Below are 23,220 nucleotides of genomic sequence, written 5' to 3' on the forward strand. Positions count from 1 at the left end.
AGGTGGTCAAGGCCTGTTTCGCTGTGCGGGGGGAGTCCTTGAGGCCAGTCAGTACAAAATGGTGGGGGGGTCGCATCGGGGGTATGCGTCCCCCAAAAAAGGTACATGGTTGAAGACTTCATCGGGTGTTATCCCTTTGAAGTGGTCTTCTGGTAGAAGGTATATCACTTGAAGGCTTCATCGGGTGTTATCCCTTTGAAGTGGACTTCTAGTGGTCGGTATATCACTTGAGGGCTTCATCGGGTGTTATCCCCTTGAAGTGGACTTCTAGTGGTTGGAGCCATCTGCAGAGGTGAACGGTGCTTCCGAGCTGGTTTACGGCTGGAGGTAATTGGTGGTTTGCAGATGGCTAATTCGGTGTGTTCTTAAAAAGGAACATCTGAAGGGGCTTCAAGGACTTCCTCTGCTCGGGTTAATGTTAACGTTAAATTGTTATTTACGATTCTGACCCATGTTGGGTCATGTGAATTATTAGGAGGAATTCTATGGCGGATTCCTAACTAGTTATCCGAATGTTTCGGATTTAAATTGTTTTTATAAAACTGTGAAATTAATAAACGGCTGCTGTGGCCATTTCACATCCAACCTCGGTGTCACGTGTCTTTACTAAAGTGGGGGTGGGGGGATAGGATGATCTAAGGTTCTCCTTGCTCCTACAACCTCCATCCTTGCACAGTTTGTTATTCTTCCAGGTAACATAGTAACAAATCCAAATTGCTGCTCTCTTTGTAGGCAAGCAAGGGTTTGTTGCAACTGCAATTCTTACTTCTTCTTGAAATGTAGGGACCACAGTACATTCCATCACATCCATCTAGTGTACACAGGTAGGTCCATTGTGACGGGCGGGCGGGCGGGCGGGCGGGCTGGCTGCTTTAATGGCTGTTTGCTGTTCCCCTACTCCACTCCACTATTTGACTATGGTGCTGCATCAATCAGTGGCTGGCTCAGTTGCAGCTCTTTAACCTACCTAGGAGGGAGGGCGGAGAGAAGACAAGTAAGGTGAATGAGCTGTTCCAATGTGAAATGCCGGAAACACAGAAACACAGACGACACAAAACAAGAGGTGGCAATGTATTAATTAATTGCATTTAATAAATTAGCTCATTATCACACATGACTGTACAAATGCATTGTCCAACAGGTGTTGAAATAATGGGATTAAAAGGGGAGATCCCATCCGAAAGACAAAAACAATGGCAAACACAAAAAGCACTTTTGGAATCTGATTTTAGTAAACACATAAGGAAAGGGTGCACCGGTCCTGGAAATACTGCAATACCAGGTCAATGCGTGGAGTGGACAGAGCAAGCTCTATTTCCATCTCCCTGTTCTAAAAATCCATTTAATATATGGTCCCCAGATAGGGGACGTATCAGATATTAAACTGATAAGAACAGATACTACACTTGATCTTAGCCAAAAGGCCGAGAAGCGATAACCCGAACGTGCCGTGCGTTTTGCTTCTTTTGCTTGCACCACAATGCAGTGCTGAAAGAGGAGGAATCGACATAAAAACGCATTCCTGGCAACGCCCAAATGCCCTCCTGCCGTGCACACACTGGCAGCAGCAGCAGCAGCAGCAGCAGTAAGTGCATGCCCACTGCCACCCCTTCTCCTTTCACACCTTGTATCAGCTTTAATCCAGTCCAGTGCTGCCTGCTGAGCAGCACTGACCAACACTGCCTGGGCCCAGGCTTTTATCTCTGAGGCCCCATTATGATGTCAGAAAGCTGGCTCTGGCTCCTGAGGTCTCCACTATGACACGTGCAAAGTTCCGTCTGAACTTTATATAAGACGGTGCGGCTCAGTCAGTCACTCAGTGTTGCCTGAGAGGGCAACACTGCAACAGCCGGCCCCCAGGCTGTCTTTTTTTTGCACAGCTAGTTGCCTCCAGGAGGCCACAAGAGGGAGACAAGGGACTGCAAAATGGAAAATAGGCATCCACCAACTTTACAGACAACTTGTTCTCCTTGCTCCTACAACCTCCATCCTTGCACAGTTTGTTATTCTTCCAGGTAACATAGTAACAAATCCAAATTGCTGCTCTCTTTGTAGGCAAGCAAGGGTTTGTTGCAACTGCAATTCTTACTTCTTCTTGAAATGTAGGGACCACAGTACATTCCATCACATCCATCTAGTGTACACAGGTAGGTCCATTGTGACGGGCGGGCGGGCGGGCTGGCTGCTTTAATGGCTGTTTGCTGTTCCCCTACTCCACTCCACTATTTGACTATGGTGCTGCATCAATCAGTGGCTGGCTCAGTTGCAGCTCTTTAACCTACCTAGGAGGGAGGGCTGAGAGAAGACAAGGAAGGTGAATGAGCTGTTCCAATGTGAAATGCCGGAAACACAGAAACACAGACGACACAAAACAAGAGGTGGCAATGTATTAATTAATTGCATTTAATAAATTAGCTCATTATCACACATGACTGTACAAATGCATTGTCCAACAGGTGTTGAAATAATGGGATTAAAAGGGGAGATCCCATCCGAAAGACAAAAACAATGGCAAACACAAAAAGCACTTTTGGAATCTGATTTTAGTAAACACATAAGGAAAGGGTGCACCGGTCCTGGAAATACTGCAATACCAGGTCAATGCGTGGAGTGGACAGAGCAAGCTCTATTTCCATCTCCCTGTTCTAAAAATCCATTTAATATATGGTCCCCAGATAGGGGACGTATCAGATATTAAACTGATAAGAACAGATACTACACTTGATCTTAGCCAAAAGGCCGAGAAGCGATAACCCGAACGTGCCGCGCGTTTTGCTTCTTTTGCTTGCACCACAATGCAGTGCTGAAAGAGGAGGAATCGACATAAAAACGCCTTCCTGGCAACGCCCAAATGCCCTCCTGCCATGCAAACACTGGCAGCAGCAGCAGCAGCAGCAGCAGCAGCAGTAAGTGCATGCCCACTGCCACCCCTTCTCCTTTCACACCTTGTATCAGCTTTAATCCAGTCCAGTGCTGCCTGCTGAGCAGCACTGACCAACACTGCCTGGGCCCAGGCTTTTATCTCTGAGGCCCCATTATGATGTCAGAAAGCTGGCTCTGGCTCCTGAGGTCTCCACTATGACACGTGCAAAGTTCCGTCTGAACTTTATATAAGACGGTGCGGCTCAGTCAGTCACTCAGTGTTGCCTGAGAGGGCAACACTGCAACAGCCGGCCCCCAGGCTGTCTTTTTTTTTGCACAGCTAGTTGCCTCCAGGAGGCCACAAGAGGGAGACAAGGGACTGCAAAATGGAAAATAGGCATCCACCAACTTTACAGACAACTTGTTCTCCTTGCTCCTACAACCTCCATCCTTGCACAGTTTGTTATTCTTCCAGGTAACATAGTAACAAATCCAAATTTCTGCTCTCTTTGTAGGCAAGCAAGGGTTTGTTGCAACTGCAATTCTTACTTCTTCTTGAAATGTAGGGACCACAGTACATTCCATCACATCCATCTAGTGTACACAGGTAGGTCCATTGTGACGGGCGGGCTGGCTGCTTTAATGGCTGTTTGCTGTTCCCCTACTCCACTCCACTATTTGACTATGGTGCTGCATCAATCAGTGGCTGGCTCAGGTGCAGCTCTTTAACCTACCTAGGAGGGAGGGCGGAGAGAAGACAAGGAAGGTGAATGAGCTGTTCCAATGTGAAATGCCGGAAACACAGAAACACAGACGACACAAAACAAGAGGTGGCAATGTATTAATTAATTGCATTTAATAAATTAGCTCATTATCACACATGACTGTACAAATGCATTGTCCAACAGGTGTTGAAATAATGGGATTAAAAGGGGAGATCCCATCCGAAAGACAAAAACAATGGCAAACACAAAAAGCACTTTTGGAATCTGATTTTAGTAAACACATAAGGAAAGGGTGCACCGGTCCTGGAAATACTGCAATACCAGGTCAATGCGTGGAGTGGACAGAGCAAGCTCTATTTCCATCTCCCTGTTCTAAAAATCCATTTAATATATGGTCCCCAGATAGGGGACGTATCAGATATTAAACTGATAAGAACAGATACTACACTTGATCTTAGCCAAAAGGCCGAGAAGCGATAACCCGAACGGGCCGCGCGTTTTGCTTCTTTTGCTTGCACCACAATGCAGTGCTGAAAGAAGAGGAATCGACATAAAAACGCCTTCCTGGCAACGCCCAAATGCCCTCCTGCTGTGCAAACACTGGCAGCAGCAGCAGCAGCAGCACTAGCGGCAGTAAGTGCATGCCCACTGCCACCCCTTCTCCTTTCACACCTTGTATCAGCTTTAATCCAGTCCAGTGCTGCCTGCTGAGCAGCACTGACCAACACTGCCTGGGCCCAGGCTTTTATCTCTGAGGCCCCATTATGATGTCAGAAAGCTGGCTCTGGCTCCTGAGGTCTCCACTATGACACGTGCAAAGTTCCGTCTGAACTTTATATAAGACGGTGCGGCTCAGTCAGTCACTCAGTGTTGCCTGAGAGGGCAACACTGCAACAGCCGGCCCCCAGGCTGTCTTTTTTTTGCACAGCTAGTTGCCTCCAGGAGGCCACAAGAGGGAGACAAGGGACTGCAAAATGGAAAATAGGCATCCACCAACTTTACAGACAACTTGTTCTCCTTGCTCCTACAACCTCCATCCTTGCACAGTTTGTTATTCTTCCAGGTAACATAGTAACAAATCCAAATTGCTGCTCTCTTTGTAGGCAAGCAAGGGTTTGTTGCAACTGCAATTCTTACTTCTTCTTGAAATGTAGGGACCACAGTACATTCCATCACATCCATCTAGTGTACACAGCTAGGTCCATTGTGACGGGCGGGCGGGTAGGGGGGGCGGGCTGGCTGCTTTAATGGCTGTTTGCTGTTCCCCTACTCCACTCCACTATTTGACTATGGTGCTGCATCAATCAGTGGCTGGCTCAGTTGCAGCTCTTTAACCTACCTAGGAGGGAGGGCGGAGAGAAGACAAGGAAGGTGAATGAGCTGTTCCAATGTGAAATGCCGGAAACACAGAAACACAGACGACACAAAACAAGAGGTGGCAATGTATTAATTAATTGCATTTAATAAATTAGCTCATTATCACACATGACTGTACAAATGCATTGTCCAACAGGTGTTGAAATAATGGGATTAAAAGGGGAGATCCCATCCGAAAGACAAAAACAATGGCAAACACAAAAAGCACTTTTGGAATCTGATTTTAGTAAACACATAAGGAAAGGGTGCACCGGTCCTGGAAATACTGCAATACCAGGTCAATGCGTGGAGTGGACAGAGCAAGCTCTATTTCCATCTCCCTGTTCTAAAAATCCATTTAATATATGGTCCCCAGATAGGGGACGTATCAGATATTAAACTGATAAGAACAGATACTACACTTGATCTTAGCCAAAAGGCCGAGAAGCGATAACCCGAACGTGCCGCGCGTTTTGCTTATTTTGCTTGCACCACAATGCAGTGCTGAAAGAGGAGGAATCGACATAAAAACGCCTTCCTGGCAACGCCCAAATGCCCTCCTGCCGTGCAAACACTGGCAGCAGCAGCAGCAGCAGTAAGTGCATGCCCACTGCCACCCCTTCTCCTTTCACACCTTGTATCAGCTTTAATCCAGTCCAGTGCTGCCTGCTGAGCAGCACTGACCAACACTGCCTGGGCCCAGGCTTTTATCTCTGAGGCCCCATTATGATGTCAGAAAGCTGGCTCTGGCTCCTGAGGTCTCCACTATGACACGTGCAAAGTTCCGTCTGAACTTTATATAAGACGGTGCGGCTCAGTCAGTCACTCAGTGTTGCCTGAGAGGGCAACACTGCAACAGCCGGCCCCCAGGCTGTCTTTTTTTTGCACAGCTAGTTGCCTCCAGGAGGCCACAAGAGGGAGACAAGGGACTGCAAAATGGAAAATAGGCATCCACCAACTTTACAGACAACTTGTTCTCCTTGCTCCTACAACCTCCATCCTTGCACAGTTTGTTATTCTTCCAGGTAACATAGTAACAAATCCAAATTTCTGCTCTCTTTGTAGGCAAGCAAGGGTTTGTTGCAACTGCAATTCTTACTTCTTCTTGAAATGTAGGGACCACAGTACATTCCATCACATCCATCTAGTGTACACAGGTAGGTCCATTGTGACGGGCGGGCGGGCGGGCGGGCGGGCTGGCTGCTTTAATGGCTGTTTGCTGTTCCCCTACTCCACTCCACTATTTGACTATGGTGCTGCATCAATCAGTGGCTGGCTCAGGTGCAGCTCTTTAACCTACCTAGGAGGGAGGGCGGAGAGAAGACAAGGAAGGTGAATGAGCTGTTCCAATGTGAAATGCCGGAAACACAGAAACACAGACGACACAAAACAAGAGGTGGCAATGTATTAATTAATTGCATTTAATAAATTAGCTCATTATCACACATGATTGTACAAATGCATTGTCCAACAGGTGTTGAAATAATGGGATTAAAAGGGGAGATCCCATCCGAAAGATAAAAACAATGGCAAACACAAAAAGCACTTTTGGAATCTGATTTTAGTAAACACATAAGGAAAGGGTGCACCGGTCCTGGAAATACTGCAATACCAGGTCAATGCGTGGAGTGGACAGAGCAAGCTCTATTTCCATCTCCCTGTTCTAAAAATCCATTTAATATATGGTCCCCAGATAGGGGACGTATCAGATATTAAACTGATAAGAACAGATACTACACTTGATCTTAGCCAAAAGGCCGAGAAGCGATAACCCGAACGTGCCGCGCGTTTTGCTTCTTTTGCTTGCACCACAATGCAGTGCTGAAAGAGGAGGAATCGACATAAAAACGCCTTCCTGGCAACGCCCAAATGCCCTCCTGCCGTGCAAACACTGGCAGCAGCAGCAGCAGCAGCAGCAGCAGCAGCAGCAGCAGCAGCAGTAAGTGCATGCCCACTGCCACCCCTTCTCCTTTCACACCTTGTATCAGCTTTAATCCAGTCCAGTGCTGCATGCTGAGCAGCACTGACCAACACTGCCTGGGCCCAGGCTTTTATCTCTGAGGCCCCATTATGATGTCAGAAAGCTGGCTCTGGCTCCTGAGGTCTCCACTATGACACGTGCAAAGTTCCGTCTGAACTTTATATAAGATGGTGCGGCTCAGTCAGTCACTCAGTGTTGCCTGAGAGGGCAACACTGCAACAGCCGGCCCCCAGGCTGTCTTTTTTTTGCACAGCTAGTTGCCTCCAGGAGGCCACAAGAGGGAGACAAGGGACTGCAAAATGGAAAAAAAGCATCCACCAACTTTACAGACAACTTGTTCTCCTTGCTCCTACAACCTCCATCCTTGCACAGTTTGTTATTCTTCCAGGTAACATAGTAACAAATCCAAATTGCTGCTCTCTTTGTAGGCAAGCAAGGGTTTGTTGCAACTGCAATTCTTACTTCTTCTTGAAATGTAGGGACCACAGTACATTCCATCACATCCATCTAGTGTACACAGGTAGGTCCATTGTGACGGGCGGGCGGGCGGGCTGGCTGCTTTAATGGCTGTTTGCTGTTCCCCTACTCCACTCCACTAATTGACTATGGTGCTGCATCAATCAGTGGCTGGCTCAGTTGCAGCTCTTTAACCTACCTAGGAGGGAGGGCGGAGAGAAGACAAGGAAGGTGAATGAGCTATTCCAATGTGAAATGCCGGAAACACAGAAACACAGACGACACAAAACAAGAGGTGGCAATGTATTAATTAATTGCATTTAATAAATTAGCTCATTATCACACATGACTGTACAAATGCATTGTCCAACAGGTGTTGAAATAATGGGATTAAAAGGGGAGATCCCATCCGAAAGACAAAAACAATGGCAAACACAAAAAGCACTTTTGGAATCTGATTTTAGTAAACACATAAGGAAAGGGTGCACCGGTCCTGGAAATACTGCAATACCAGGTCAATGCGTGGAGTGGACAGAGCAAGCTCTATTTCCATCTCCCTGTTCTAAAAATCCATTTAATATATGGTCCCCAGATAGGGGACGTATCAGATATTAAACTGATAAGAACAGATACTACACTTGATCTTAGCCAAAAGGCCGAGAAGCGATAACCCGAACGTGCCGCGCGTTTTGCTTCTTTTGCTTGCACCACAATGCAGTGCTGAAAGAGGAGGAATCGACATAAAAACGCCTTCCTGGCAACGCCCAAATGCCCTCCTGCCGTGCACACACTGGCAGCAGCAGCAGCAGCAGTAAGTGCATGCCCACTGCCACCCCTTCTCCTTTCACACCTTGTATCAGCTTTAATCCAGTCCAGTGCTGCCTGCTGAGCAGCACTGACCAACACTGCCTGGGCCCAGGCTTTTATCTCTGAGGCCCCATTATGATGTCAGAAAGCTGGCTCTGGCTCCTGAGGTCTCCACTATGACACGTGCAAAGTTCCGTCTGAACTTTATATAAGACGTTGCGGCTCAGTCAGTCACTCAGTGTTGCCTGAGAGGGCAACACTGCAACAGCCGGCCCCCAGGCTGTCTTTTTTTTGCACAGCTAGTTGCCTCCAGGAGGCCACAAGAGGGAGACAAGGGACTGCAAAATGGAAAATAGGCATCCACCAACTTTACAGACAACTTGTTCTCCTTGCTCCTACAACCTCCATCCTTGCACAGTTTGTTATTCTTCCAGGTAACATAGTAACAAATCCAAATTGCTGCTCTCTTTGTAGGAAAGCAAGGGTTTGTTGCAACTGCAATTCTTACTTCTTCTTGAAATGTAGGGACCACAGTACATTCCATCACATCCATCTAGTGTACACAGGTAGGTCCATTGTGACGGGCGGGCGGGCTGGCTGGCTGCTTTAATGGCTGTTTGCTGTTCCCCTACTCCACTCCACTATTTGACTATGGTGCTGCATCAATCAGTGGCTGGCTCAGGTGCAGCTCTTTAACCTACCTAGGAGGGAGGGCGGAGAGAAGACAAGGAAGGTGAATGAGCTGTTCCAATGTGAAATGCCGGAAACACAGAAACACAGACGACACAAAACAAGAGGTGGCAATGTATTAATTAATTGCATTTAATAAATTAGCTCATTATCACACATGACTGTACAAATGCATTGTCCAACAGGTGTTGAAATAATGGGATTAAAAGGGGAGATCCCATCCGAAAGACAAAAACAATGGCAAACACAAAAAGCACTTTTGGAATCTGATTTTAGTAAACACATAAGGAAAGGGTGCACCGGTCCTGGAAATACTGCAATACCATGTCAATGCGTGGAGTGGACAGAGCAAGCTCTATTTCCATCTCCCTGTTCTAAAAATCCATTTAATATATAGTCCCCAGATAGGGGACGTATCAGATATTAAACTGATAAGAACAGATACTACACTTGATCTTAGCCAAAAGGCCGAGAAGCGATAACCCGAACGTGCCGCGCGTTTTGCTTCTTTTGCTTGCACCACAATGCAGTGCTGAAAGAGGAGGAATCGACATAAAAACGCCTTCCTGGCAACGCCCAAATGCCCTCCTGCCGTGCAAACACTGGCAGCAGCAGCAGCAGCAGTAAGTGCATGCCCACTGCCACCCCTTCTCCTTTCACACCTTGTATCAGCTTTAATCCAGTCCAGTGCTGCCTGCTGAGCAGCACTGACCAACACTGCCTGGGCCCAGGCTTTTATCTCTGAGGCCCCATTATGATGTCAGAAAGCTGGCTCTGGCTCCTGAGGTCTCCACTATGACACGAGCAAAGTTCCGTCTGAACTTTATATAAGACGGTGCGGCTCAGTCAGTCACTCAGTGTTGCCTGAGAGGGCAACACTGCAACAGCCGGCCCCCAGGCTGTCTTTTTTTTGCACAGCTAGTTGCCTCCAGGAGGCCACAAGAGGGAGACAAGGAACTGCAAAATGGAAAATAGGCATCCACCAACTTTACAGACAACTTGTTCTCCTTGCTCCTACAACCTCCATCCTTGCACAGTTTGTTATTCTTCCAGGTAACATAGTAACAAATCCAAATTGCTGCTCTCTTTGTAGGAAAGCAAGGGTTTGTTGCAACTGCAATTCTTACTTCTTCTTGAAATGTAGGGACCACAGTACATTCCATCACATCCATCTAGTGTACACAGGTAGGTCCATTGTGACGGGCGGGCGGCCTGGCTGGCTGCTTTAATGGCTGTTTGCTGTTCCCCTACTCCACTCCACTATTTGACTATGGTGCTGCATCAATCAGTGGCTGGCTCAGGTGCAGCTCTTTAACCTACCTAGGAGGGAGGGCGGAGAGAAGACAAGGAAGGTGAATGAGCTGTTCCAATGTGAAATGCCGGAAACACAGACGACACAAAACAAGAGGTGGCAATGTATTAATTAATTGCATTTAATAAATTAGCTCATTATCACACATGACTGTACAAATGCATTGTCCAACAGGTGTTGAAATAATGGGATTAAAAGGGGAGATCCCATCCGAAAGACAAAAACAATGGCAAACACAAAAAGCACTTTTGGAATCTGATTTTAGTAAACACATAAGGAAAGGGTGCACCGGTCCTGGAAATACTGCAATACCATGTCAATGCGTGGAGTGGACAGAGCAAGCTCTATTTCCATCTCCCTGTTCTAAAAATCCATTTAATATATAGTCCCCAGATAGGGGACGTATCAGATATTAAACTGATAAGAACAGATACTACACTTGATCTTAGCCAAAAGGCCGAGAAGCGATAACCCGAACGTGCCGCGCGTTTTGCTTCTTTTGCTTGCACCACAATGCAGTGCTGAAAGAGGAGGAATCGACATAAAAACGCCTTCCTGGCAACGCCCAAATGCCCTCCTGCCGTGCAAACACTGGCAGCAGCAGCAGCAGCAGTAAGTGCATGCCCACTGCCACCCCTTCTCCTTTCACACCTTGTATCAGCTTTAATCCAGTCCAGTGCTGCCTGCTGAGCAGCACTGACCAACACTGCCTGGGCCCAGGCTTTTATCTCTGAGGCCCCATTATGATGTCAGAAAGCTGGCTCTGGCTCCTGAGGTCTCCACTATGACACGAGCAAAGTTCCGTCTGAACTTTATATAAGACGGTGCGGCTCAGTCAGTCACTCAGTGTTGCCTGAGAGGGCAACACTGCAACAGCCGGCCCCCAGGCTGTCTTTTTTTTGCACAGCTAGTTGCCTCCAGGAGGCCACAAGAGGGAGACAAGGAACTGCAAAATGGAAAATAGGCATCCACCAACTTTACAGACAACTTGTTCTCCTTGCTCCTACAACCTCCATCCTTGCACAGTTTGTTATTCTTCCAGGTAACATAGTAACAAATCCAAATTGCTGCTCTCTTTGTAGGAAAGCAAGGGTTTGTTGCAACTGCAATTCTTACTTCTTCTTGAAATGTAGGGACCACAGTACATTCCATCACATCCATCTAGTGTACACAGGTAGGTCCATTGTGACGGGCGGGCGGCCTGGCTGGCTGCTTTAATGGCTGTTTGCTGTTCCCCTACTCCACTCCACTATTTGACTATGGTGCTGCATCAATCAGTGGCTGGCTCAGGTGCAGCTCTTTAACCTACCTAGGAGGGAGGGCGGAGAGAAGACAAGGAAGGTGAATGAGCTGTTCCAATGTGAAATGCCGGAAACACAGAAACACAGACGACACAAAACAAGAGGTGGCAATGTATTAATTAATTGCATTTAATAAATTAGCTCATTATCACACATGACTGTACAAATGCATTGTCCAACAGGTGTTGAAATAATGGGATTAAAAGGGGAGATCCCATCCGAAAGACAAAAACAATGGCAAACACAAAAAGCACTTTTGGAATCTGATTTTAGTAAACACATAAGGAAAGGGTGCACCGGTCCTGGAAATACTGCAATACCATGTCAATGCGTGGAGTGGACAGAGCAAGCTCTATTTCCATCTCCCTGTTCTAAAAATCCATTTAATATATAGTCCCCAGATAGGGGACGTATCAGATATTAAACTGATAAGAACAGATACTACACTTGATCTTAGCCAAAAGGCCGAGAAGCGATAACCCGAACGTGCCGCGCGTTTTGCTTCTTTTGCTTGCACCACAATGCAGTGCTGAAAGAGGAGGAATCGACATAAAAACGCCTTCCTGGCAACGCCCAAATGCCCTCCTGCCGTGCAAACACTGGCAGCAGCAGCAGCAGCAGTAAGTGCATGCCCACTGCCACCCCTTCTCCTTTCACACCTTGTATCAGCTTTAATCCAGTCCAGTGCTGCCTGCTGAGCAGCACTGACCAACACTGCCTGGGCCCAGGCTTTTATCTCTGAGGCCCCATTATGATGTCAGAAAGCTGGCTCTGGCTCCTGAGGTCTCCACTATGACACGTGCAAAGTTCCGTCTGAACTTTATATAAGACGGTTCGGCTCAGTCAGTCACTCAGTGTTGCCTGAGAGGGCAACACTGCAACAGCCGGCCCCCAGGCTGTCTTTTTTTTGCACAGCTAGTTGCCTCCAGGAGGCCACAAGAGGGAGACAAGGAACTGCAAAATGGAAAATAGGCATCCACCAACTTTACAGACAACTTGTTCTCCTTGCTCCTACAACCTCCATCCTTGCACAGTTTGTTATTCTTCCAGGTAACATAGTAACAAATCCAAATTGCTGCTCTCTTTGTAGGCAAGCAAGGGTTTGTTGCAACTGCAATTCTTACTTCTTCTTGAAATGTAGGGACCACAGTACATTCCATCACATCCATCTAGTGTACACAGGTAGGTCCATTGTGACGGGCGGGCGGGCGGGCTGGCTGCTTTAATGGCTGTTTGCTGTTCCCCTACTCCACTCCACTATTTGACTATGGTGCTGCATCAATCAGTGGCTGGCTCAGGTGCAGCTCTTTAACCTACCTAGGAGGGAGGGCGGAGAGAAGACAAGGAAGGTGAATGAGCTGTTCCAATGTGAAATGCCGGAAACACAGAAACACAGACGACACAAAACACGAGGTGGCAATGTATTAATTAATTGCATTTAATAAATTAGCTCATTATCACACATGACTGTACAAATGCATTGTCCAACAGGTGTTGAAATAATGGGATTAAAAGGGGAGATCCCATCCGAAAGACAAAAACAATGGCAAACACAAAAAGCACTTTTGGAATCTGATTTTAGTAAACACATAAGGAAAGGGTGCACCGGTCCTGGAAATACTGCAATACCAGGTCAATGCGTGGAGTGGACAGAGCAAGCTCTATTTCCATCTCCCTGTTCTAAAAATCCATTTAATATATGGTCCCCAGATAGGGGACGTATCAGATATTAAACTGATAAGAACAGATACTACACTTGATCTTAGCCAAAAGGCCGAGAAGCGATAACCCGAACGTGCCGCGCGTTTTGCTTCTTTTGCTTGCACCACAATGCAGTGCTGAAAGAGGAGGAATCGACATAAAAACGCCTTCCTGGCAACGCCCAAATGCCCTCCTGCCGTGCACACACTGGCAGCAGCAGCAGCAGCAGCAGCAGCAGCAGTAAGTGCATGCCCACTGCCACCCCTTCTCCTTTCACACCTTGTATCAGCTTTAATCCAGTCCAGTGCTGCCTGCTGAGCAGCACTGACCAACACTGCCTGGGCCCAGGCTTTTATCTCTGAGGCCCCATTATGATGTCAGAAAGCTGGCTCTGGCTCCTGAGGTCTCCACTATGACACGTGCAAAGTTCCGTCTGAACTTTATATAAGATGGTGCGGCTCAGTCAGTCACTCAGTGTTGCCTGAGAGGGCAACACTGCAACAGCCGGCCCCCAGGCTGTCTTTTTTTTGCACAGCTAGTTGCCTCCAGGAGGCCACAAGAGGGAGACAAGGGACTGCAAAATGGAAAATAGGCATCCACCAACTTTACAGACAACTTGTTCTCCTTGCTCCTACAACCTCCATCCTTGCACAGTTTGTTATTCTTCCAGGTAACATAGTAACAAATCCAAATTGCTGCTCTCTTTGTAGGAAAGCAAGGGTTTGTTGCAACTGCAATTCTTACTTCTTCTTGAAATGTAGGGACCACAGTACATTCCATCACATCCATCTAGTGTACACAGGTAGGTCCATTGTGACGGGCGGGCGGGCTGGCTGGCTGCTTTAATGGCTGTTTGCTGTTCCCCTACTCCACTCCACTATTTGACTATGGTGCTGCATCAATCAGTGGCTGGCTCAGGTGCAGCTCTTTAACCTACCTAGGAGGGAGGGCGGAGAGAAGACAAGGAAGGTGAATGAGCTGTTCCAATGTGAAATGCCGGAAACACAGAAACACAGACGACACAAAACAAGAGGTGGCAATGTATTAATTAATTGCATTTAATAAATTAGCTCATTATCACACATGACTGTACAAATGCATTGTCCAACAGGTGTTGAAATAATGGGATTAAAAGGGGAGATCCCATCCGAAAGACAAAAACAATGGCAAACACAAAAAGCACTTTTGGAATCTGATTTTAGTAAACACATAAGGAAAGGGTGCACCGGTCCTGGAAATACTGCAATACCATGTCAATGCGTGGAGTGGACAGAGCAAGCTCTATTTCCATCTCCCTGTTCTAAAAATCCATTTAATATATAGTCCCCAGATAGGGGACGTATCAGATATTAAACTGATAAGAACAGATACTACACTTGATCTTAGCCAAAAGGCCGAGAAGCGATAACCCGAACGTGCCGCGCGTTTTGCTTCTTTTGCTTGCACCACAATGCAGTGCTGAAAGAGGAGGAATCGACATAAAAACGCCTTCCTGGCAACGCCCAAATGCCCTCCTGCCGTGCAAACACTGGCAGCAGCAGCAGTAAGTGCATGCCCACTGCCACCCCTTCTCCTTTCACACCTTGTATCAGCTTTAATCCAGTCCAGTGCTGCCTGCTGAGCAGCACTGACCAACACTGCCTGGGCCCAGGCTTTTATCTCTGAGGCCCCATTATGATGTCAGAAAGCTGGCTCTGGCTCCTGAGGTCTCCACTATGACACGAGCAAAGTTCCGTCTGAACTTTATATAAGACGGTGCGGCTCAGTCAGTCACTCAGTGTTGCCTGAGAGGGCAACACTGCAACAGCCGGCCCCCAGGCTGTCTTTTTTTTGCACAGCTAGTTGCCTCCAGGAGGCCACAAGAGGGAGACAAGGAACTGCAAAATGGAAAATAGGCATCCACCAACTTTACAGACAACTTGTTCTCCTTGCTCCTACAACCTCCATCCTTGCACAGTTTGTTATTCTTCCAGGTAACATAGTAACAAATCCAAATTGCTGCTCTCTTTGTAGGAAAGCAAGGGTTTGTTGCAACTGCAATTCTTACTTCTTCTTGAAATGTAGGGACCACAGTACATTCCATCACATCCATCTAGTGTACACAGGTAGGTCCATTGTGACGGGCGGGCGGCCTGGCTGGCTGCTTTAATGGCTGTTTGCTGTTCCCCTACTCCACTCCACTATTTGACTATGGTGCTGCATCAATCAGTGGCTGGCTCAGGTGCAGCTCTTTAACCTACCTAGGAGGGAGGGCGGAGAGAAGACAAGGAAGGTGAATGAGCTGTTCCAATGTGAAATGCCGGAAACACAGAAACACAGACGACACAAAACAAGAGGTGGCAATGTATTAATTAATTGCATTTAATAAATTAGCTCATTATCACACATGACTGTACAAATGCATTGTCCAACAGGTGTTGAAATAATGGGATTAAAAGGGGAGATCCCATCCGAAAGACAAAAACAATGGCAAACACAAAAAGCACTTTTGGAATCTGATTTTAGTAAACACATAAGGAAAGGGTGCACCGGTCCTGGAAATACTGCAATACCATGTCAATGCGTGGAGTGGACAGAGCAAGCTCTATTTCCATGTCCCTGTTCTAAAAATCCATTTAATATATAGTCCCCAGATAGGGGACGTATCAGATATTAAACTGATAAGAACAGATACTACACTTGATCTTAGCCAAAAGGCCGAGAAGCGATAACCCGAACGTGCCGCGCGTTTTGCTTCTTTTGCTTGCACCACAATGCAGTGCTGAAAGAGGAGGAATCGACATAAAAACGCCTTCCTGGCAACGCCCAAATGCCCTCCTGCCGTGCAAACACTGGCAGCAGCAGCAGCAGCAGTAAGTGCATGCCCACTGCCACCCCTTCTCCTTTCACACCTTGTATCAGCTTTAATCCAGTCCAGTGCTGCCTGCTGAGCAGCACTGACCAACACTGCCTGGGCCCAGGCTTTTATCTCTGAGGCCCCATTATGATGTCAGAAAGCTGGCTCTGGCTCCTGAGGTCTCCACTATGACACGTGCAAAGTTCCGTCTGAACTTTATATAAGACGGTTCGGCTCAGTCAGTCACTCAGTGTTGCCTGAGAGGGCAACACTGCAACAGCCGGCCCCCAGGCTGTCTTTTTTTTGCACAGCTAGTTGCCTCCAGGAGGCCACAAGAGGGAGACAAGGAACTGCAAAATGGAAAATAGGCATCCACCAACTTTACAGACAACTTGTTCTCCTTGCTCCTACAACCTCCATCCTTGCACAGTTTGTTATTCTTCCAGGTAACATAGTAACAAATCCAAATTGCTGCTCTCTTTGTAGGCAAGCAAGGGTTTGTTGCAACTGCAATTCTTACTTCTTCTTGAAATGTAGGGACCACAGTACATTCCATCACATCCATCTAGTGTACACAGGTAGGTCCATTGTGACGGGCGGGCGGGCGGGCTGGCTGCTTTAATGGCTGTTTGCTGTTCCCCTACTCCACTCCACTATTTGACTATGGTGCTGCATCAATCAGTGGCTGGCTCAGGTGCAGCTCTTTAACCTACCTAGGAGGGAGGGCGGAGAGAAGACAAGGAAGGTGAATGAGCTGTTCCAATGTGAAATGCCGGAAACACAGACGACACAAAACAAGAGGTGGCAATGTATTAATTAATTGCATTTAATAAATTAGCTCATTATCACACATGACTGTACAAATGCATTGTCCAACAGGTGTTGAAATAATGGGATTAAAAGGGGAGATCCCATCCGAAAGACAAAAACAATGGCAAACACAAAAAGCACTTTTGGAATCTGATTTTAGTAAACACATAAGGAAAGGGTGCACCGGTCCTGGAAATACTGCAATACCAGGTCAATGCGTGGAGTGGACAGAGCAAGCTCTATTTCCATCTCCCTGTTCTAAAAATCCATTTAATATATGGTCCCCAGATAGGGGACGTATCAGATATTAAACTGATAAGAACAGATACTACACTTGATCTTAGCCAAAAGGCCGAGAAGCGATAACCCGAACGTGCCGCGCGTTTTGCTTCTTTTGCTTGCACCACAATGCAGTGCTGAAAGAGGAGGAATCGACATAAAAACGCCTTCCTGGCAACGCCCAAATGCCCTCCTGCCGTGCACACACTGGCAGCAGCAGCAGCAGCAGCAGCAGCAGCAGTAAGTGCATGCCCACTGCCACCCCTTCTCCTTTCACACCTTGTATCAGCTTTAATCCAGTCCAGTGCTGCCTGCTGAGCAGCACTGACCAACACTGCCTGGGCCCAGGCTTTTATCTCTGAGGCCCCATTATGATGTCAGAAAGCTGGCTCTGGCTCCTGAGGTCTCCACTATGACACGTGCAAAGTTCCGTCTGAACTTTATATAAGATGGTGCGGCTCAGTCAGTCACTCAGTGTTGCCTGAGAGGGCAACACTGCAACAGCCGGCCCCCAGGCTGTCTTTTTTTTGCACAGCTAGTTGCCTCCAGGAGGCCACAAGAGGGAGACAAGGGACTGCAAAATGGAAAATAGGCATCCACCAACTTTACAGACAACTTGTTCTCCTTGCTCCTACAACCTCCATCCTTGCACAGTTTGTTATTCTTCCAGGTAACATAGTAACAAATCCAAATTGCTGCTCTCTTTGTAGGAAAGCAAGGGTTTGTTGCAACTGCAATTCTTACTTCTTCTTGAAATGTAGGGACCACAGTACATTCCATCACATCCATCTAGTGTACACAGGTAGGTCCATTGTGACGGGCGGGCGGGCTGGCTGGCTGCTTTAATGGCTGTTTGCTGTTCCCCTACTCCACTCCACTATTTGACTATGGTGCTGCATCAATCAGTGGCTGGCTCAGGTGCAGCTCTTTAACCTACCTAGGAGGGAGGGCGGAGAGAAGACAAGGAAGGTGAATGAGCTGTTCCAATGTGAAATGCCGGAAACACAGAAACACAGACGACACAAAACAAGAGGTGGCAATGTATTAATTAATTGCATTTAATAAATTAGCTCATTATCACACATGACTGTACAAATGCATTGTCCAACAGGTGTTGAAATAATGGGATTAAAAGGGGAGATCCCATCCGAAAGACAAAAACAATGGCAAACACAAAAAGCACTTTTGGAATCTGATTTTAGTAAACACATAAGGAAAGGGTGCACCGGTCCTGGAAATACTGCAATACCATGTCAATGCGTGGAGTGGACAGAGCAAGCTCTATTTCCATCTCCCTGTTCTAAAAATCCATTTAATATATAGTCCCCAGATAGGGGACGTATCAGATATTAAACTGATAAGAACAGATACTACACTTGATCTTAGCCAAAAGGCCGAGAAGCGATAACCCGAACGTGCCGCGCGTTTTGCTTCTTTTGCTTGCACCACAATGCAGTGCTGAAAGAGGAGGAATCGACATAAAAACGCCTTCCTGGCAACGCCCAAATGCCCTCCTGCCGTGCAAACACTGGCAGCAGCAGCAGTAAGTGCATGCCCACTGCCACCCCTTCTCCTTTCACACCTTGTATCAGCTTTAATCCAGTCCAGTGCTGCCTGCTGAGCAGCACTGACCAACACTGCCTGGGCCCAGGCTTTTATCTCTGAGGCCCCATTATGATGTCAGAAAGCTGGCTCTGGCTCCTGAGGTCTCCACTATGACACGAGCAAAGTTCCGTCTGAACTTTATATAAGACGGTGCGGCTCAGTCAGTCACTCAGTGTTGCCTGAGAGGGCAACACTGCAACAGCCGGCCCCCAGGCTGTCTTTTTTTTGCACAGCTAGTTGCCTCCAGGAGGCCACAAGAGGGAGACAAGGAACTGCAAAATGGAAAATAGGCATCCACCAACTTTACAGACAACTTGTTCTCCTTGCTCCTACAACCTCCATCCTTGCACAGTTTGTTATTCTTCCAGGTAACATAGTAACAAATCCAAATTGCTGCTCTCTTTGTAGGAAAGCAAGGGTTTGTTGCAACTGCAATTCTTACTTCTTCTTGAAATGTAGGGACCACAGTACATTCCATCACATCCATCTAGTGTACACAGGTAGGTCCATTGTGACGGGCGGGCGGCCTGGCTGGCTGCTTTAATGGCTGTTTGCTGTTCCCCTACTCCACTCCACTATTTGACTATGGTGCTGCATCAATCAGTGGCTGGCTCAGGTGCAGCTCTTTAACCTACCTAGGAGGGAGGGCGGAGAGAAGACAAGGAAGGTGAATGAGCTGTTCCAATGTGAAATGCCGGAAACACAGAAACACAGACGACACAAAACAAGAGGTGGCAATGTATTAATTAATTGCATTTAATAAATTAGCTCATTATCACACATGACTGTACAAATGCATTGTCCAACAGGTGTTGAAATAATGGGATTAAAAGGGGAGATCCCATCCGAAAGACAAAAACAATGGCAAACACAAAAAGCACTTTTGGAATCTGATTTTAGTAAACACATAAGGAAAGGGTGCACCGGTCCTGGAAATACTGCAATACCATGTCAATGCGTGGAGTGGACAGAGCAAGCTCTATTTCCATGTCCCTGTTCTAAAAATCCATTTAATATATAGTCCCCAGATAGGGGACGTATCAGATATTAAACTGATAAGAACAGATACTACACTTGATCTTAGCCAAAAGGCCGAGAAGCGATAACCCGAACGTGCCGCGCGTTTTGCTTCTTTTGCTTGCACCACAATGCAGTGCTGAAAGAGGAGGAATCGACATAAAAACGCCTTCCTGGCAACGCCCAAATGCCCTCCTGCCGTGCAAACACTGGCAGCAGCAGCAGCAGCAGTAAGTGCATGCCCACTGCCACCCCTTCTCCTTTCACACCTTGTATCAGCTTTAATCCAGTCCAGTGCTGCCTGCTGAGCAGCACTGACCAACACTGCCTGGGCCCAGGCTTTTATCTCTGAGGCCCCATTATGATGTCAGAAAGCTGGCTCTGGCTCCTGAGGTCTCCACTATGACACGTGCAAAGTTCCGTCTGAACTTTATATAAGACGGTTCGGCTCAGTCAGTCACTCAGTGTTGCCTGAGAGGGCAACACTGCAACAGCCGGCCCCCAGGCTGTCTTTTTTTTGCACAGCTAGTTGCCTCCAGGAGGCCACAAGAGGGAGACAAGGAACTGCAAAATGGAAAATAGGCATCCACCAACTTTACAGACAACTTGTTCTCCTTGCTCCTACAACCTCCATCCTTGCACAGTTTGTTATTCTTCCAGGTAACATAGTAACAAATCCAAATTGCTGCTCTCTTTGTAGGCAAGCAAGGGTTTGTTGCAACTGCAATTCTTACTTCTTCTTGAAATGTAGGGACCACAGTACATTCCATCACATCCATCTAGTGTACACAGGTAGGTCCATTGTGACGGGCGGGCGGGCGGGCTGGCTGCTTTAATGGCTGTTTGCTGTTCCCCTACTCCACTCCACTATTTGACTATGGTGCTGCATCAATCAGTGGCTGGCTCAGGTGCAGCTCTTTAACCTACCTAGGAGGGAGGGCGGAGAGAAGACAAGGAAGGTGAATGAGCTGTTCCAATGTGAAATGCCGGAAACACAGACGACACAAAACAAGAGGTGGCAATGTATTAATTAATTGCATTTAATAAATTAGCTCATTATCACACATGACTGTACAAATGCATTGTCCAACAGGTGTTGAAATAATGGGATTAAAAGGGGAGATCCCATCCGAAAGACAAAAACAATGGCAAACACAAAAAGCACTTTTGGAATCTGATTTTAGTAAACACATAAGGAAAGGGTGCACCGGTCCTGGAAATACTGCAATACCAGGTCAATGCGTGGAGTGGACAGAGCAAGCTCTATTTCCATCTCCCTGTTCTAAAAATCCATTTAATATATGGTCCCCAGATAGGGGACGTATCAGATATTAAACTGATAAGAACAGATACTACACTTGATCTTAGCCAAAAGGCCGAGAAGCGATAACCCGAACGTGCCGCGCGTTTTGCTTCTTTTGCTTGCACCACAATGCAGTGCTGAAAGAGGAGGAATCGACATAAAAACGCCTTCCTGGCAACGCCCAAATGCCCTCCTGCCGTGCACACACTGGCAGCAGCAGCAGCAGTAAGTGCATGCCCACTGCCACCCCTTCTCCTTTCACACCTTGTATCAGCTTTAATCCAGTCCAGTGCTGCCTGCTGAGCAGCACTGACCAACACTGCCTGGGCCCAGGCTTTTATCTCTGAGGCCCCATTATGATGTCAGAAAGCTGGCTCTGGCTCCTGAGGTCTCCACTATGACACGTGCAAAGTTCCGTCTGAACTTTATATAAGACGGTGCGGCTCAGTCAGTCACTCAGTGTTGCCTGAGAGGGCAACACTGCAACAGCCGGCCCCAGGCTGTCTTTTTTTTGCACAGCTAGTTGCCTCCAGGAGGCCACAAGAGGGAGACAAGGGACTGCAAAATGGAAAATAGGCATCCACCAACTTTACAGACAACTTGTTCTCCTTGCTCCTACAACCTCCATCCTTGCACAGTTTGTTATTCTTCCAGGTAACATAGTAACAAATCCAAATTGCTGCTCTCTTTGTAGGAAAGCAAGGGTTTGTTGCAACTGCAATTCTTACTTCTTCTTGAAATGTAGGGACCACAGTACATTCCATCACATCCATCTAGTGTACACAGGTAGGTCCATTGTGACGGGCGGGCGGGCTGGCTGGCTGCTTTAATGGCTGTTTGCTGTTCCCCTACTCCACTCCACTATTTGACTATGGTGCTGCATCAATCAGTGGCTGGCTCAGGTGCAGCTCTTTAACCTACCTAGGAGGGAGGGCGGAGAGAAGACAAGGAAGGTGAATGAGCTGTTCCAATGTGAAATGCCGGAAACACAGAAACACAGACGACACAAAACAAGAGGTGGCAATGTATTAATTAATTGCATTTAATAAATTAGCTCATTATCACACATGACTGTACAAATGCATTGTCCAACAGGTGTTGAAATAATGGGATTAAAAGGGGAGATCCCATCCGAAAGACAAAAACAATGGCAAACACAAAAAGCACTTTTGGAATCTGATTTTAGTAAACACATAAGGAAAGGGTGCACCGGTCCTGGAAATACTGCAATACCAGGTCAATGCGTGGAGTGGACAGAGCAAGCTCTATTTCCATCTCCCTGTTCTAAAAATCCATTTGATATATAGTCCCCAGATAGGGGACGTATCAGATATTAAACTGATAAGAACAGATACTACACTTGATCTTAGCCAAAAGGCCGAGAAGCGATAACCCGAACGTGCCGCGCGTTTTGCTTCTTTTGCTTGCACCACAATGCAGTGCTGAAAGAGGAGGAATCGACATAAAAACGCCTTCCTGGCAACGCCCAAATGCCCTCCTGCCGTGCAAACACTGGCAGCAGCAGCAGCAGCAGCAGTAAGTGCATGCCCACTGCCACCCCTTCTCCTTTCACACCTTGTATCAGCTTTAATCCAGTCCAGTGCTGCCTGCTGAGCAGCACTGACCAACACTGCCTGGGCCCAGGCTTTTATCTCTGAGGCCCCATTATGATGTCAGAAAGCTGGCTCTGGCTCCTGAGGTCTCCACTATGACACGTGCAAAGTTCCGTCTGAACTTTATATAAGACGTTGCGGCTCAGTCAGTCACTCAGTGTTGCCTGAGAGGGCAACACTGCAACAGCCGGCCCCCAGGCTGTCTTTTTTTTGCACAGCTAGTTGCCTCCAGGAGGCCACAAGAGGGAGACAAGGGACTGCAAAATGGAAAATAGGCATCCACCAACTTTACAGACAACTTGTTCTCCTTGCTCCTACAACCTCCATCCTTGCACAGTTTGTTATTCTTCCAGGTAACATAGTAACAAATCCAAATTGCTGCTCTCTTTGTAGGAAAGCAAGGGTTTGTTGCAACTGCAATTCTTACTTCTTCTTGAAATGTAGGGACCACAGTACATTCCATCACATCCATCTAGTGTACACAGGTAGGTCCATTGTGACGGGCGGGCGGGCTGGCTGGCTGCTTTAATGGCTGTTTGCTGTTCCCCTACTCCACTCCACTATTT

General features: G+C 47.2%; 17 non-coding genes across 17 annotated transcripts; all 17 read right to left on the minus strand.

Annotated features, from left to right (window-relative positions):
* Positions 1–1,245: 1,245 nt before the first annotated feature.
* On the minus strand, positions 1,246–1,436 carry LOC142680561 (U2 spliceosomal RNA). The gene has a single exon (XR_012853027.1). It is a non-coding gene; the product is annotated as a U2 spliceosomal RNA (small nuclear RNA).
* Positions 1,437–2,560: 1,124 nt separating this feature from the next.
* LOC142680564 (U2 spliceosomal RNA) lies at positions 2,561–2,751 on the minus strand. Its single transcript, XR_012853028.1, has one exon. It is a non-coding gene; the product is annotated as a U2 spliceosomal RNA (small nuclear RNA).
* A 1,123-nt stretch (positions 2,752–3,874) lies between these two features.
* LOC142680565 (U2 spliceosomal RNA) lies at positions 3,875–4,065 on the minus strand. Its single transcript, XR_012853029.1, has one exon. It is a non-coding gene; the product is annotated as a U2 spliceosomal RNA (small nuclear RNA).
* Positions 4,066–5,204: 1,139 nt separating this feature from the next.
* Positions 5,205–5,395, minus strand: LOC142680566 (U2 spliceosomal RNA). Its single transcript, XR_012853030.1, has one exon. It is a non-coding gene; the product is annotated as a U2 spliceosomal RNA (small nuclear RNA).
* Positions 5,396–6,521: 1,126 nt separating this feature from the next.
* On the minus strand, positions 6,522–6,712 carry LOC142680567 (U2 spliceosomal RNA). The gene has a single exon (XR_012853031.1). It is a non-coding gene; the product is annotated as a U2 spliceosomal RNA (small nuclear RNA).
* Positions 6,713–7,857: 1,145 nt separating this feature from the next.
* On the minus strand, positions 7,858–8,048 carry LOC142680568 (U2 spliceosomal RNA). The gene has a single exon (XR_012853032.1). It is a non-coding gene; the product is annotated as a U2 spliceosomal RNA (small nuclear RNA).
* A 1,118-nt stretch (positions 8,049–9,166) lies between these two features.
* Positions 9,167–9,357, minus strand: LOC142680829 (U2 spliceosomal RNA). Its single transcript, XR_012853246.1, has one exon. It is a non-coding gene; the product is annotated as a U2 spliceosomal RNA (small nuclear RNA).
* A 1,110-nt stretch (positions 9,358–10,467) lies between these two features.
* Positions 10,468–10,658, minus strand: LOC142680830 (U2 spliceosomal RNA). Its single transcript, XR_012853247.1, has one exon. It is a non-coding gene; the product is annotated as a U2 spliceosomal RNA (small nuclear RNA).
* Positions 10,659–11,776: 1,118 nt separating this feature from the next.
* On the minus strand, positions 11,777–11,967 carry LOC142680832 (U2 spliceosomal RNA). The gene has a single exon (XR_012853248.1). It is a non-coding gene; the product is annotated as a U2 spliceosomal RNA (small nuclear RNA).
* Positions 11,968–13,085: 1,118 nt separating this feature from the next.
* On the minus strand, positions 13,086–13,276 carry LOC142680569 (U2 spliceosomal RNA). Its single transcript, XR_012853033.1, has one exon. It is a non-coding gene; the product is annotated as a U2 spliceosomal RNA (small nuclear RNA).
* Positions 13,277–14,406: 1,130 nt separating this feature from the next.
* Positions 14,407–14,597, minus strand: LOC142680833 (U2 spliceosomal RNA). The gene has a single exon (XR_012853249.1). It is a non-coding gene; the product is annotated as a U2 spliceosomal RNA (small nuclear RNA).
* Positions 14,598–15,709: 1,112 nt separating this feature from the next.
* Positions 15,710–15,900, minus strand: LOC142680922 (U2 spliceosomal RNA). The gene has a single exon (XR_012853321.1). It is a non-coding gene; the product is annotated as a U2 spliceosomal RNA (small nuclear RNA).
* Positions 15,901–17,010: 1,110 nt separating this feature from the next.
* Positions 17,011–17,201, minus strand: LOC142680570 (U2 spliceosomal RNA). Its single transcript, XR_012853034.1, has one exon. It is a non-coding gene; the product is annotated as a U2 spliceosomal RNA (small nuclear RNA).
* Positions 17,202–18,331: 1,130 nt separating this feature from the next.
* LOC142680834 (U2 spliceosomal RNA) lies at positions 18,332–18,522 on the minus strand. The gene has a single exon (XR_012853250.1). It is a non-coding gene; the product is annotated as a U2 spliceosomal RNA (small nuclear RNA).
* A 1,112-nt stretch (positions 18,523–19,634) lies between these two features.
* Positions 19,635–19,825, minus strand: LOC142680923 (U2 spliceosomal RNA). Its single transcript, XR_012853322.1, has one exon. It is a non-coding gene; the product is annotated as a U2 spliceosomal RNA (small nuclear RNA).
* Positions 19,826–20,935: 1,110 nt separating this feature from the next.
* Positions 20,936–21,126, minus strand: LOC142680571 (U2 spliceosomal RNA). The gene has a single exon (XR_012853035.1). It is a non-coding gene; the product is annotated as a U2 spliceosomal RNA (small nuclear RNA).
* A 1,114-nt stretch (positions 21,127–22,240) lies between these two features.
* Positions 22,241–22,431, minus strand: LOC142680789 (U2 spliceosomal RNA). The gene has a single exon (XR_012853213.1). It is a non-coding gene; the product is annotated as a U2 spliceosomal RNA (small nuclear RNA).
* Between the last annotated feature and the right edge of the window lie 789 nt (positions 22,432–23,220).

Source organism: Rhinoderma darwinii, assembly GCF_050947455.1.
Source record: "Rhinoderma darwinii isolate aRhiDar2 chromosome 2 unlocalized genomic scaffold, aRhiDar2.hap1 SUPER_2_unloc_56, whole genome shotgun sequence".
Classification (NCBI taxonomy): domain Eukaryota; kingdom Metazoa; phylum Chordata; class Amphibia; order Anura; family Rhinodermatidae; genus Rhinoderma; species Rhinoderma darwinii.